The sequence below is a fragment of the Rissa tridactyla genome, chromosome 2 (genome assembly GCF_028500815.1).
Source record: "Rissa tridactyla isolate bRisTri1 chromosome 2, bRisTri1.patW.cur.20221130, whole genome shotgun sequence".
Lineage (NCBI taxonomy): Eukaryota > Metazoa > Chordata > Aves > Charadriiformes > Laridae > Rissa > Rissa tridactyla.
In genome coordinates this window covers 36771490-36786519 of record NC_071467.1, presented here as the reverse complement: position 1 = coordinate 36786519, position 15030 = coordinate 36771490, and the positions used below count along the sequence as shown (strand labels likewise).

Below are 15030 nucleotides of genomic sequence, written 5' to 3'. Positions count from 1 at the left end.
AGAGCTTGTGGTGGCAACAGATGTTCACACTGTAAATCTTACTTTTCCCAATGAACTGGCTGAATGAAGATATGGGCAGAAACAGCCTGGAGAGTGAGATCTAGGCAGTTCTGCAGGGATGCTGAGAAAGGCTATGTACTGAAACATGTGCAAACAAATGAAGACTTGGAGCCTTCTCAGATTCAGAACTGAACACCATCTAACATTTTTCTGCAAATATTTTCTTTTTACCCAGTTTGCGGAGAAAGTGGAGTCATTTCCTTTTTTGAGATACCGGTCAATTTTCATGAAACACACTAGATCATCCCTGAAACATATAGCTCCCAGTTGGTCTTTGACATGCATAGTATCAGATCCTATTTGAAAAATACCTGGATTATCTTTTTATCAATTGTCTACACACGTATATGTTTATCTACATGTATGTACATACTGCCAACGTTTTGAGAACAACCCACTTCAAGAAAAGCAAGGCGGCCCTGGTTCTGCAGCAAAGCAGAGCTGAGCTCTCAAAGGGAAGATGTACCATCACAAATGCCATCATTCTGTACTTGCCGGGGAACTCCCAGTGACCCCAGTCAGGACATTCACAGTGCCACACCAATGCTGACCTTACTGCAGAGCGTGAAACACCTACCACAGCCTCCAGCGTGGCCTACGACACCGGCTGTTCCTTAACAATTACGTATCTTCACTGATTTCTAGTCCCAGCAGCCACTCACGTCCTAACTTATCTGAATACAAAAGTAGAAATATACTTTTGTCTAACTGGCTAGGAGCTAAACACCTTCTTGAAAATACACAATTTCACAAGTATGCAACAGTAGAGCTCCAAGGAAGGAGCAATACATTATTAAAAAAACTGTGATGATAATTAAAGAGAAGTTGTGAGGAGACAGTAGCTCCTGGCCTCTGCCAGTGCAAAGCTGGATTTGTCCTTGGGGCTCTGTTCCAATGACTGAATTTTTCACTGACCGGGGTGAGAAAAAAATCATCAGCATGATGAAAGCTGTGCATTCCCGAGATCATCTGATCTCTGAGCCAGACTCAGATGGTGACCTAAAGCTCAGAAGAAAAATCAGGCTGGGGAATCCCGTAGTTTCTTACGTTTCCCAAGTAATACCTGATTGGTTAACTATTTTTCTTGAGAAAAGCAAGCAGAACTAATGAAAACCTGACAAGCATTTAATAGTCATCCTCTCCCCCGAGAGTAGTAAGAATTAAAGTCAGGGGTAAGCATTCTGGGGGAACACCCCCCTCCACTCTCCCTTCCTCCCCAAGAAAGTAAATAGGAACCGTTATTGACAGTTTTCCCACGTACTCTGTCAGGCTTACTCCAAAGGGAAGTTTATTTTTGCAGGAACCAAAGTTTCACTGGTGGCTCCACCAATGCATAGCTCAATTCTTCTTGCATTCACACTGATACTGTTCTGTGGGAATTCCGCTAGGTCTACAATATCAGCCTTTGGAGATCACATTAAAAACTAACCTCCCATCTGAACTTCATCCTTCTGTATTTAAGGGAACAAAAGTAGTACCATTATTATCAAACTAGCACCTTCTGCTCCCCATATTAAACATAGTAATTGGGTATAAACAAACTATTTACTTATTATTAGTATTATTTTATTTGCACTTACAGGTCATTACCACTTTTTCTCAGCAGCATTATCAGTTTGTTCTTAGAATGAGTTACCCGTTTCGTTTTGCTCATCATAAAAGTTTTCTGGAAATCTACCACCTACTACCATGTTTGCTTTCTGCTCTCCCTATGTCTTAATTAAAAATCACATTGTACACCTCCAAGATCTGTATAGGCTCTGCAGCTCCTGTGCTGTAGGTGCCAGTGCTCCAGAGCAGAATGCAAAATCCAGAGTTAGGTACTTTGGAAACTGGAGAGCTAGACAGAAGACGCTAAGTCAATCTAAAAAAATCTCACAAACTAAAATGACCAGTACACAGTACTAAAATCAAAATTATGTGCCCCCAAGCTCTACCTCCCTAGGGGTTTAGGGGCTAACTGGTATAGGTAAAGTTCCGCTATTCCCTTGGGATTCAGAAACTAAAATCCTCTCCCGAGTTACGAGAAATGAGGAGGAATCACCTTTTAGAAGCTGTGGATAGATAATCTGCTGCCCTGCTCTTCCATAATACTACGTACCAACTAAAATGGACAGAAACTAGGCAATGGAGATAAATTCCCTCTTTACAGAGGGGTTCCAAGCCTGTATTTTTCAACACGCAGGACAGCCTCCTAGGTGGTAGGCTATCTGCTTGCCAAAACTGGGTGTTTATGAAGCAAAAGAGGGTAAGGTTAATTAACCCTTGCAGGGCAATAGGAATCGTTAGGTGTGCAGCCCATACCAACCAAACTCACAGGTAAGTAGTTCAAACACTGTCTCAAGACACAAGGGACTGAGGTTTGAATCCCTTAGGCTGAGGAGGAGGAGAGTGAACCCACATCTCCCATTTCTCAGCAATGACTCTAACAAGTCGAGTCAAAGAGGTGAGCATCCTCCCAGTTTCCTCTTGTCTTTTAAAAAGAATGCAGCTATTTTTTTTTTTTACATGAACTAATTCACATTCAAGATCTATGCATACTACTAGATTAACATCTCTGGAGGATCTAGGAACCTCTACAAATTTAATGCAGCATAAGCAAGGAACTAAAACCACATTTTTCAGAAGAAATTACTTCTGGGCACATGTAAGACCAAAGAGCAGGCGCTTAGGAAACTTTCAAGTAAAAAGGGGAAAACCTCATGAATTTAGATTGAATTGATAGACGAATTTTAGACATACAAAGGTATGTGGGTCAGGAGCAGCTGAATTGCCTATAGTGGTTTCTAGTTCAGCCCTATCTCCCTCCAGACACATTAATTTAGCCATCTCAAAATCTCTTGGTTATTCATTATTACTAATAGTTTTATAATACACAAAATTTGATAACATTAAATAAAACAGTATTTTTAAACAAGATCATTTAGGAACTTTTAAAGTTGTTCTAAATATTCTTAGCTTCCTGAACTACATGAATAGCTTCTCAGACCAAAAAAACAAAACTCCCAAACTTGAAGTCTGAATTTTTCCAGGAAACATGACAATTCAAAACTGAAGCCACTGCGAGTAGAATGACAAGTTAGAGGCTCAAAGTTTTGCTCCAATAAACCTCCCCTATAGGGAATTACCTTAGATTAGAAAGCAGCATTCATCCTGCTCCTCTGATCTTTTTATACATCTCTGCAGGAATTTCCAGAAAGAAGAAAAATAAAGAAATTGAACAGCTTGGTTCATTTAGTGCTTTAGAAGAATGGAAAAGTAATACTAGCTCTACCATATGTCTTCTGAAACAAAAATCAGGGAAAAGCGGGTAAGGCTTACTTAGCGTGGTATAGAATAGGAAAAGGGTTAACCCAATTGTGAATTAGTAAAAATAAAACCAGCAGTAATCACTGCATTGAGGAGAGAGAGATGGAGACATATGAAATAGCATCATGATATGTCAGATGCTGAACTAAACTGATTTTTATTTGAAAGAAAATGTCTTGCAAAGCCGAATTTGACTGAATACGTGTCTTGCAGAATGTACTGTCATGCAAGACCAGGCACTCCCTTTTTTATTGTGTAAGTTGTTTGGGAGTTGTACTGCACTCCAAAATACAAACACAACATCCCACTATGGGATTAGTATTTTGCCTTCAGTGGCAGTAGATTTTTCTCTGCCTCAATATATATTAAGGTTTTTTCCATTTGTCCTACAAAAAACCCTACAACGATAACAAAGGGCTGAACTTCTAATGCTGACTCAGATGCCCCTCAAGCTTCGATTCCACTGGGCATCAACGAGGAGCAACAGAGCAATGGAAACATAAATACACTCACTGCAGCATTTTCATACCAGGAAGGAGATAATTAGAGAAGCAGAATTCTTATTACTAAAAATACCTAAAGAACTAGTTTTAGGCTCCAACAGATGACCTGTACCAACAGGACATCTCAGGTAAGTAAATACTTTCTTTGCATTTACATTTAGCACCAGAGGTGTTTTTTCCTGTGCTGTTTCACTACCACAGGCCTAAGCATCAAAAAAACTTGTAGACAAAATCTGTCTAATTTTTCCAATTGTTACATGTAAATTACTCACTCTGAAAAATTAAATGAATAAACTCTTGCATGGTATATGCTACTAATTACAGTCACTGAGACCTAACCAGTTTCTACCAGATGTTGGGAGATTGAAAAGACAGAGCCTGAAATAGGCTTCAGTTCATTTTTTCTTGCTATCAGTAACAGAACAATGGTTTCTGCTCTCGTCATGACAGCACATCCTCCTTCACATCCTCCACCAGCAACCGCTCTGAGAGTACACAGAGAGACTTAACCTAATTATAAAGCAATAGTAAACATGATATTTTTACAAGACATTCATCTTTCAAAGGGGAAAAAATAAAACAATGTAAACCCAAAAATAAAACACATGGGAGAAAGAAAAAAAGAAAAACAGAGGCCTCGTGAAGGAGGAGAGAGAAAAAAATACAGCACAAATCAGTTGCATGAATTTGTAACATCTTCTCCACTCCTCAAATGCCACAAAGGAACATGGCACACAGCGTAAGCCTTCCAGCACTGATTCTCAGCATCAGTGAATCCAGTTAATCATCCACAGTCAATGTAGAAGAAGATAATGTGCATTTTATCTCTTATCAGGGCAGGCCATCTTCCAAACAAGGCCTGCTAAACTGTCAGATTTATTATAAGCCTAACAAATGCAGTTAAAGAATAAATGAGGATTACACCTTCAAAGCTGCTATTTCAATCTGAAAAGCAGCAAACAAAAGGTAAAGTACTATATAGCGGACAATCAGGTAGCAGTACCGTACTACCACCCTTCCAGCACACCAATACATGCGTTTAGTGTAGATTCAACTGATAAATACAGAAGTGATTTATTAAAGCCACTGTTTTATTGAGTAATAAACAGCAAAAATACTGTTTACTGACCAAAAACGTTACAAGTCAGTGAAAAGTTTGGCAATCATTTTCTCTTAACAGCCCAATTTAAAAATATAAACCGCTCATATTCCTGTGGTTAATTATAAACTCAAACATACATCCATTATAATTCATAGTTTTTTCCTGTGAAGTTCTCATGACTAGAAACTTTCAGTCTCGGTTTCAAAATTACTGATGTACTCCGTGTAGCATTAATTCTGGTAGAAGCCAGAGGAAAGTTGGAAGTCACATGCAATTTCTGATTCTTCACATTTTTTCCTGCTTATGAACTCTTCTTTCACTGGCTCCATTTCTGAATCGGAAAATATAATATTGATACATATTGCAATCTTCAGCCCTTTTGAAGACGGCAATACTTGCTAGCCACTTTCCCAGGCATTGAAAGGAAATCGCTGTCAGAGGCAGGATAAGATACTAGATCAGAGACTGGAGCCACTGGAGTTTAAGGCCAACCTTTTATTGGTGAGCCACAGCAGTTCAGGAGGAAGGGTGGCTTTCATTGTAGCACCCGTCAGAATCCCAACCAGCTAACTGAGCCCACACGCACCGCACCGCGCTTGGAAAAGCTCAGCCTCCTCGCGTGCAAACTTTCTCTTGCACAAGTATTCCAACAGATCCAGAGAGCCATGGATAAAGGCTTTGGAAATGAGTAAAAAAATAGAGGTGAAAATCAAGGGAAATAAAAGGAGGAGGACCAAAAAAAAAAAAAAAAAAAAAAGGACTGTATTGTCTGGTAAGATTAAATTAAAGCAAGAGATCCACCACTAAAAAGTTTGACAGAAAAGCAAGTTAAAGATATATTAAACCATCCTCCTACATCCCTGGTATACATAAGCCACATGTTCTGCATCCAACTACTATATCCATCCTTCATCACTGAGCACCTGGAATTAGGATATATACCCCAAACGGAACAATGCCAGTCTGCCAAAATAAGCAAGGTGTCCAATACCTCAGCTGGTGATAGTAACCTTGTATTAAAAATACAAATTAACTTATTCAAGGGTATGCTTTTTTCCTGAAGCAGCACTACCGCTTTCACTATAGATGGAACTGCCTAAAATCTTTGCCACCTTACAACAGTCGTGCAGTATAAAGCAAAACCAGAAAGCAGAGCTGCTATGAGGAAGGTGGTAACGACAAGCTGAAAAACCCGAGTCGCCTTTAAAGGACTTGTACTAAAATCTTACGTGCACCTGTAGCCCTTTCTATCTGAAAATAACGCTTGTTACTTACAAGATACAATTTCATTTGAAAGAGAGCCTATTACAGGTAACATTAAAACAAGATTTATGGTAATATTTACTAACCTCTACTTTATTTTTGAACTCCACAAACTAGAACTAGGAAAAGGAACATAATTTCCTAGCAAACGCCATTGAGCCCATGTATAAAAAAACCCAGAAAACTGCCTCCAACACCTACTACTCACATTTTTGCTCAGTCTACAAAAAGCTGTAACAGACTATAAACAAATGTTTAAGCCAAAGGCTCCTTCCTCAACAATCTCTTTTCCCTTACTCCTGTGTAATGGCTTTAGAGTGGTGTATTAGACAGTAAGAAGAAGACATATTCCATTTGCAGCCTGAAAGCCAATAATGCTCATGAATTTTTTAGCTGAAAGACACTTCAAGATGCCACTGGGAAGACCGTCTAATAAACACATTAGGCTGCAAATGGGCGGCAGCAGCTCTTTAACACATGCTGTAACAATCAGATAAATGGCTAATGTTAATGTTCTGTGTTACAGACTGGTATTTAATAGGACTTTCTTTAAAATCCACCTAAATCTTGAAGGAGAAGGAGGTTTTTCTCAGCAACTCAAAACCATAGGTTTGAGAAACCCCCGGTTCCCGCTTGAGACTTTGCAAAACCCCCTCCAGGCTGACCCCAGCACTGTGAGACGGCTCCTACCTTCCGTATTCCCACAGGCTAAGGCTCTTAACAGAGCCACTCACTCACTCAGCTGCTTACGGATTAGCCTATGTCAGCCACCTCTAATATGCCCAGGAATAGCAAGACTAGGCTTTAATAAGCCAACAGAGAAAAAATATCAGATGAAGAAAGTACCGTTTTTGATATACAAGAGGTTTGCTCCATTTCCACTTTTAAAGACAAAAAGGTCTGCTTTCACCAAAACGTTGTCAAAGAGGAGGCAGGTGGTACTAGTGCAAAAAATTGTGTTCGAGACTCTGTATCGTAATTTCAGGTTTGGCATTCTACCTCTCTCTTGTTGTCAAGAATTGTTTCTAATTCTTAATGTTCATGGACGAAAGAAATGCAGCTTAATACCACTAAAGATCCCCTTAAAACACCAGATTAAAAAAACAAAACACAATGCCAGAATGTTATTTGTATATATGCCAGTCACTCTTGCATCCTATTGTTTGCGGTGGCTAGCTAGGTTTAAAAAAAGAAAAAAGAAGAAAAAGAAAACAAAAGTAATCCTAGAACCCTTTAGCCTTTTAGGTTGCATTTGAAAAGCATCAAACTATGGCTGCAGAAAATATTAAGCCTGCAAGCAAGCATTTTCACTGGCAAAGGTGGAGTCCAAATTCTCACATGTTTATTTAATCTAGAGTTTTTCTTATAGTTCACAGTTATTAACAACTTTACTTACGAGACTGATTTAGAAGCATAGTATTTCAAATCTACTGAGATTTCAAGTAAAACTTTGTGAATAGCATAGCTGAGAAATGAAGCAAATCTAACAACATAGAAAAGGATAATATTATAGGGAACTTTGTATTTAAATAGCTTTCATTCCCAATTGATGGTACTTCTGGAACAGTGAGTTAAGCATATTCTAAGTCCTACTGAATCCTCTTCTGCCAACCTGTTTCAAAACTGCTATTTGTCCACTTAAATTCCCATGCCAACTTTTCCCTGCAAAACCACCAAAGAGCAAGGGGAAAACCCGACCAGAGAGAGGGGAAGAGTGAAACAACTGCTCTCACAAGTGTAAGGTACCGTGGAAAACCTCAGATTCAGAAACATTTTCTACACTCATAAATATTAACTGATACAAATGTATACATTACTTACAATACCAGTAAGCTTACACAGTTCAGTATGATTTTCAAGATGCCTATCTTAGCAGTGAGAAAAATATGACTGATCACAACAGATAAAGGCATTTACACATCTCTGCAGCGTGGGCATGCCTACATGAGGATTTAACTCCAGCTAACTAACTGCCTGTCAAGTACCAGTCTGTTTACTTTAGATAAAACATATTCCATTAATAAAAAGCTCAGGAAACTGGGTTCCGTAAGGGTAAAAAGTAAAAAGCAGAGGGCGAGCCAGAGAGCACAGCACTGTGTTTCCGCATCAGATGTATACAGTAAGTAATTCATAGAGTTATTGAACCTATACACAGAGATATCAAACCTATCATATTTGAATTTCAGTTCTGTCACTTATCAACCTCAGTTTCAAAGACTTAACGCAGCTAGAGAGGTGTCCGTCCTCCTGGTCACTAGGATCAACTTAGTGTCTCTACACGCTCAAGAGTGATGTGCAACCCGAGCTTGCTTTGGAGCCTCAGCAAGAGATGCTTATGTTGTGTGCCGCCTTTTCACAGCTCTAACCTGGTCATCAAAATAATGTTTCTTCAGTCATGGAGTAGATACTGTTACTGGAAATGCATGATCTTACTGAAATTTTTGCTGCAGTTCAGAAAGCCCAGCTCTATGTGTCTTCTCTGGTGCCTAATCAAAAAGTGAACTCATGTTTCTGACTTCCACATAGCTGCAGCACTAAGAGGGTTTGTTTTTCTCTTCTACCCAACCACCCATTACTAGGAAGCATATTGAAACCTCAGGGTATTCTTTCGAATGCCAAACATTGAATTAAAACTCTGATTTGCAGGAAGTGTACCTAAACATTATCTAAAGCATTGCTACACATTTTGACATTGTTATCACGGTGAATGAATAACCTACTCCACACATATCTATAAGATACACTTACATACTCCACACTTCCTTCTAAAATATTGAGATGCTCTCATAAGCATGCATTTAGTTTAACATTGTATAACAATAAAGTTTCAATTTAAGAATCATGAATTCAAATCTCTTTCTTCCAGAAGGCTGCAAGTTAACAACAGACCAAAGTCAAACATACCTACATTCAAGTTAAATAAATGCTAGTACTCAGCTCCACAAATGGCCGTGGCCATAGTTGTGTTAACAGCTGGCTATGAGGTGAATCTGACTTCACATTGAGGTACTCTGTCAATCAGGGATGCAGCTGGTACCCACACAAGGTTCAAAACCCTGCACCGCTTCTTGAAATTGTACACCCAAGTCATCCTCTTCAGTACCATGCCGGCCTTACCCATCCTCTCTGCCTCGGTAAGGCATTTAGAGCATCTCCCCTGGAAAACTCAGTGTCCTCCTCAGCCTAAGGTGGCTTACCTCAGCTCTGGCCCCAGAGGGTGCCCTGGCAACAAGGATGTGGTCCTGGATGCTACGGGAGAGATCATCTGAGGTTTGCCCTCTATTACTAGCCCATGTTTGCATGAGCAGGTAGCTCCCTCAGCAGGTGCTTCCTGCTGACACTGGTACCCATGCCAGTATCATCCGTTTATACTGGAGCAGCAGTGTAGAGTTGGGAAGCAGAAACAACTTTATTACTCTTTTCTTATTAAAGTTGGAAGACCAACCGATTTAATACATGCTTTTTGAGAGAATACAGCTATATGCACAAAAGATAATACTTGTATCTTCTCCCAACCTGCAGAATTACAGTGTTGTACTTAATACAAATGTATGTGAGATGTATGTTAAACTCTTGGCTAAGGCATTGAGAGTACTAGCCACGCACCTTGTTACTAAGCACAAAAATAAAAACTAATAGAATAAATTATGTCAGAGCCACACACAAGTGTCTTGCACTCATAAAGTATGTTTAACTTGATAAAAATTAAACATCCATAGTAGCCTGTACACCCTAATCAAATACATTCTTAACACACCCACGAGTTTAAAAACTGACCTGTGAACACGAGTAATAATTACTAATTACTTCAAATTTCATGTCTGTCTTCATTCATACTATTCATACTATTCATTCTATTTGCTTTAGTAAAATACGGCGATCAGCAATAACAAAAGAAGATGAAAGTTTAATTGTCCTTTTAAAGCATTTAAAAGGAAAGCACAACGCATAAAAATCTTGTTGCTTTAGTTAGTCAACTGCCAAGGAATAAAACCTTGTGGACATAAACTTTGTACCCACAAGTGTGTGTATATATATACACACGCATATATATGAATATAGACTATGACCAAATAAAACATACATATGAATGGCTGTATGAGTTAAATGGAAGAGACGTTTAGCTAGTGGCTACTCTGTCATGGAAGCTATTAGCAGATGCCTCAGGAAAAAGTACAAGGCAGCTGCAGAACGATCCTTCCCCCTGATACCTCCTCTCTCTGCCTCTGACAATCAGCAGTTCAAGCTTGGCCGTGGTGTTGCCGTCCCTCCTCCTCCCTCTGAACCTATCTTCAGTTGTGCCTGATTCCTTCTTAAATCCATATATACCTTTGGCCTCCATAACGCTTATGGGCAACACCCTATAAGCTTTACCACGGCTCCCTTAACAGCAGAAATGACATACTAGAAAAAAATTAGAGAGTTCCAAGGGGATGTTATGACTCAACTTAAATAAATCAGAATTTTATCACTGACTTCACTGAAGCTCGGATTTTCCTCCTAGTCTACCAGAGGAAGATGTCAACCTGTTATTTCTCTCTTCTGTAGGACATAAATCACTCCATGGGCCTGACACAACTATGTTTGTAGGCTGCAGCCCAAGGAATCTACTATTAAAGCTGAAGGTTCATTATCAGCCGTTTTATTTTCTTTGTAAAAATAAACTGAAATTAGTTTGCGTTAATAATGAAACGCTTTATGGTAAAGAAGAATCCCAAATGCTAAGAAAGAATTAGCTTATATTCCAAGTAATTTTAATTTTGGAATATAATGAAACATAATTACTAAAGAGGGGAAGAAACACCCGCTACATTCATAGAAGGAGCTGACCAGAAGACTGCAATACACTGTCCCAGAGTAAAAAATAACACATTTAAAACTAGTTAGACTGAACACCTGGAAAAACTTCAGGAAAAGCAACAAAGATAATTTTATTACCATGCAGTTCTAGCAGTGGTTACTTCACATGAATCTTGGGTTCGATGGTTGCTCAATCACAACAGCCTGTGCTATCAGGAATGGAAAATCAGAGCACTACAGTATCTTGATGAAGTCTGGGGACAGCATGCACAGGAGAAAATGAAATGGGAACAGCAAAGAGGAGATTCAGGTATAACATACACTACACATTAAGTGCATTTATCTTAAACATTTGGTTTGATTCTTCGTTTAGGATTTTCATCGAATTCCTGCAATCTTCCTTATGCTTTGCATCCTCAAATCCCAGCTGTACAATCCCTCACTGTACAACTCCGGCTACCAAGGAAACTACCTGCAGGATCAGGCACAGACTCCCGGCTATTGAGAGCAGCCCACTTCTTGAAAGACACAGGCTTTCAAATCCTACCCCTCGCCTTCAGAGACTAAAGGTTTACCTGCTAATAATAATTTTTAGTCCAATTCAGGCATACAATTCTAGGCATGCCACAGCTGACCGCAAGCAAGTAAGAAAAGCTGAGGAGGAAGGGAGGCAGTAAGACGACTCCATCAGGGTTTCCTCGCAGGTACAGTCATTATCAACTTACAGTCTTCTCTTTCACTCAGCTCAGACAGCTTGGCTTGCAGATCCAGTCCTCAGTCCTTAACTCAGCTTTCTTATTACATTATGGGGCTATTCTATAGTAGTGCGCTAACAAATTTATTCCATTTATTAATAAACTAGATTCTGAGAATCAAGGTTATTTTCACACCTTTCCTCATTTTTTTCCCTGTTACTAGTCTATGTAAGTAAATAAAATAGCACTGCAAAATCTAACCAGCCAGTTGACATCCTAATGACACTTGTTATTAAATACCGTGCTAAGAACTTTGGAGTCAAATTAAGTATTTCAAAGTACTCTTCAAGCTCAGACTTTCCAAGAAGGGTTTTTTTCCTTACAACACGGTGTATTTTACGATGCAGTCATGTTCCCCTTCTTCCTTGTACAATAAATTTACCTTACAGAGATGATAACAAAAAAGAAAAAAAAAAAAAAAGAAAAAAAGAGAGCAACACCATTTGAACATTATCAGTGTAACCTCATTGACTACAGTTGCACACAGAATTTTTAACAGCGGGCAAACAAAATTACTCTGGTCAAAGACAGTACTTGAAGTTTTATATATGCTACATGCTATACTTCTGTATGAAATTGCTTATGAAAGAAAACACCGCAAGTTGAGTTTAAGAACACAGAGCCACCTGAAGAGCACAGTTTACACAAAAGGTTGATTTTGTTCAAATTTCCCTCCTTAATATGTTCCAAAAGGCATCAGGCACATCAAAATGACTGTACAAGCAGCAAAAATCTATTTTTCTACAAAACAGAGGTGCCAACATTTCAGTAAGCACTACTCGGCCCCCACTATCTTGTTAGATCTTCCGTAATGAAATAAAGGAAGAAAACACAAGAAGCAGAGAGGAAGTTTCATTGTTCTTGCGGCTTCGACATTTGGTGCCGCGAACGTGACGGGCTCTCAAGCCTCTACTCGACGGCACTGCCTGCCCCAGGCCTCTGTATCAAAATGTAGGTATACTGCTATTAAAATAATCAAACAGAGACAAAAGAGAACAAGCAAATAAACAGCACTAACTTGTTTATGTCTCTGGCTCTGCCCTCACAGTATGAAATAAAGTCTCTTCAAACACATACTACACTAATTCGAAAAACAATAATATTTTCCTTCCCTCCTCCTATCTCAAAGTAGCATGAGTTTTTCAAAGGCCTAAATAAAATAAACTAAGGCATTTCCTGTATGCATTTAGTTAATTATTAAACGGATTCTAAGCATGATAGTCACCACCAGTATTTCAATATGAATCCGGGAAAACACACTTTCAGCAAACTGCCCGTGCACTGCAGTAATGACCAGTTACATGCATCTTTGCAACCCTGCCCTTAACTTTGTCTAGAGAAGTGACGATCAACAACACCCACGCAAACTGAAACACCTCATCTTTTTTTTTTTTTCGTGGTCCAGGATTAGTATTACTGCTGTGAGGTAAAGAGCAATGCTGGGCGTCTTAATGCTGTGTACGACAGGAAAATAAAGCCAACAAGCTTGCAAGAACTTCCCGAGCAGGGGAGGCAGCCTACTGTCTTCACTTACTACCAGTAACCATCTATAACCTTTTCCAGGGGATATTATTTTTTAATTAAACTGCAATACTAAATGTTGCCCTCCCAAGGTTAACAGAAAGTTAAATACTGCCAAGATATTTAATGACATCAGCACACACAACCATGAGATAAATATGAGGTCTGAAGATTAACTGAATGTCATTCTGTTTACGGGATCGCATACTTGTAAAGAAAACTATTAAGATTAGAGAACAGAGAAAGCTATATAACAACAACAAATGTTTCAGTGTGTTTTGTCTTCTTAAGCTCTTGGTCCAGAAAGAGAAAGCTTTATTGCAAAAATGTCTCAATCTGACTTACTCTGTACTTTTTCATGTGCATAGAAATTACTGAACAGTGAATGGTAATTACTGCAATGAAAAAGATACTCTCAGGCTCCACCTCCTCTTGGCAGTGGGAAAATATAGATGGGTTTGTATATTATTCTGGATGCCAGAAAACTTGCTTACAAAAATATTTCCTGTGCACTGACTTGAGATATATTTAGCCTCATAAACCCATAAAACTGTCACAGGCAACCACAAGTACACCTGTAGCCATTAAGGGGGGGGGGGGGAGAGAAACTAGAGAATCAGATTTACATTATTTCTTTGTATTTGTTATTTAGAAATATAATCTTTAAACTCTCTTGCTCAAAAAGAAATTAGCTCTTCCTTCCACTCCCCCAAACAGACACCCCCCTCGTCTCCCCCCGCCCCCAACATCCAGACATCTACGATGCACACACGGGAGCACACATACATGGAAAAAGGGAGCGCTAACAATGAAGTCACGGCACTTCAGAATCACACACCTTGTCGTCTTCCAGCCTTTGCAGTTGAAGGCAGATCGCACTAGTTTTTCTGCGTCTTCAGATCAAGATGTAGATAAATTCCCCATCCATCACACTGGCTTTTTATTAAAAACAGGACGGGCCAGGGGGAGGGAAAAAAAAAAAGAAAAAAAAACAAAACAAAAAAAAAAGGAGACAATTACCAGTAAATTTACAGCCTTAAAAATATCAGCTCTCCATTATCCCAAACCAGTGTTATGTCTTGATGTAAACCAAAGCACATGCTGAGTGAGGACGTGCGCACACAGCAGCTTATCATCTCTGTCATCTGCTTCTAATGACAGCTGACAAACTGGCCACGCTAATCCTTCCCTAACTGCTGATCAGAGAGATCCCCCCTTTGACAATCCAGCATGGTGGAGTACTCGAAAATTCCTCCTGCTTCTGTTCTGTTGCTGCTCTAAAAAGCAGTTTCCTTTTCATTGAGATAATAGCCTTTTCTGCAGTCACGTGGCGCCCGGGCTACATTAGCAGAGCTTGATGATAATAGACGGAGCAACTCCCCTCCCTCCCGTCGGCTGATTTTAAGGGTACAACTCCAAGAGAAACCCAAACCCGGCACACTTGAAATCGTTTTGCGTCTTCCTCTATCGAAAAGCAAATTGTGCAGTCGGTGGAGAAGAGGAATACGTGCGCCCTCTCTACTTCTTGCACCAAAACTAATTAACAAACACATTTTTAGGCAGTGCCTTCGTTGGGGCACACACACTGGTCATAAACATGTCATATGAGACTAAACTGAATATTAAGCATGCTTAAGACTGAATATCTGGCATGCTAGAATTACTCTTTTTCCCCTAGAGTACTTTAAATTTCTTGCCTGTAATTTTAGTTCTGCTG

At 39.4% G+C, this 15030-nt stretch overlaps 1 protein-coding gene across 5 annotated transcripts in view; it reads right to left on the bottom strand.

The window, feature by feature from the left end:
- NCOA2 (nuclear receptor coactivator 2) overlaps nt 1-15030 on the bottom strand; it is a 196357-nt gene that overhangs the window by 80912 nt on the left and 100415 nt on the right. The window contains exon 4 of one of the 5 annotated variants that reach the window (XM_054193660.1): nt 14152-14249. The exons of the other annotated variants lie outside the window; for them this stretch is intronic. The gene's annotated coding sequence lies outside the window, so the exon portion shown is untranslated. The remainder of the gene's footprint in view (nt 1-14151; nt 14250-15030) is intronic. 5 annotated transcript variants of the gene reach the window in all.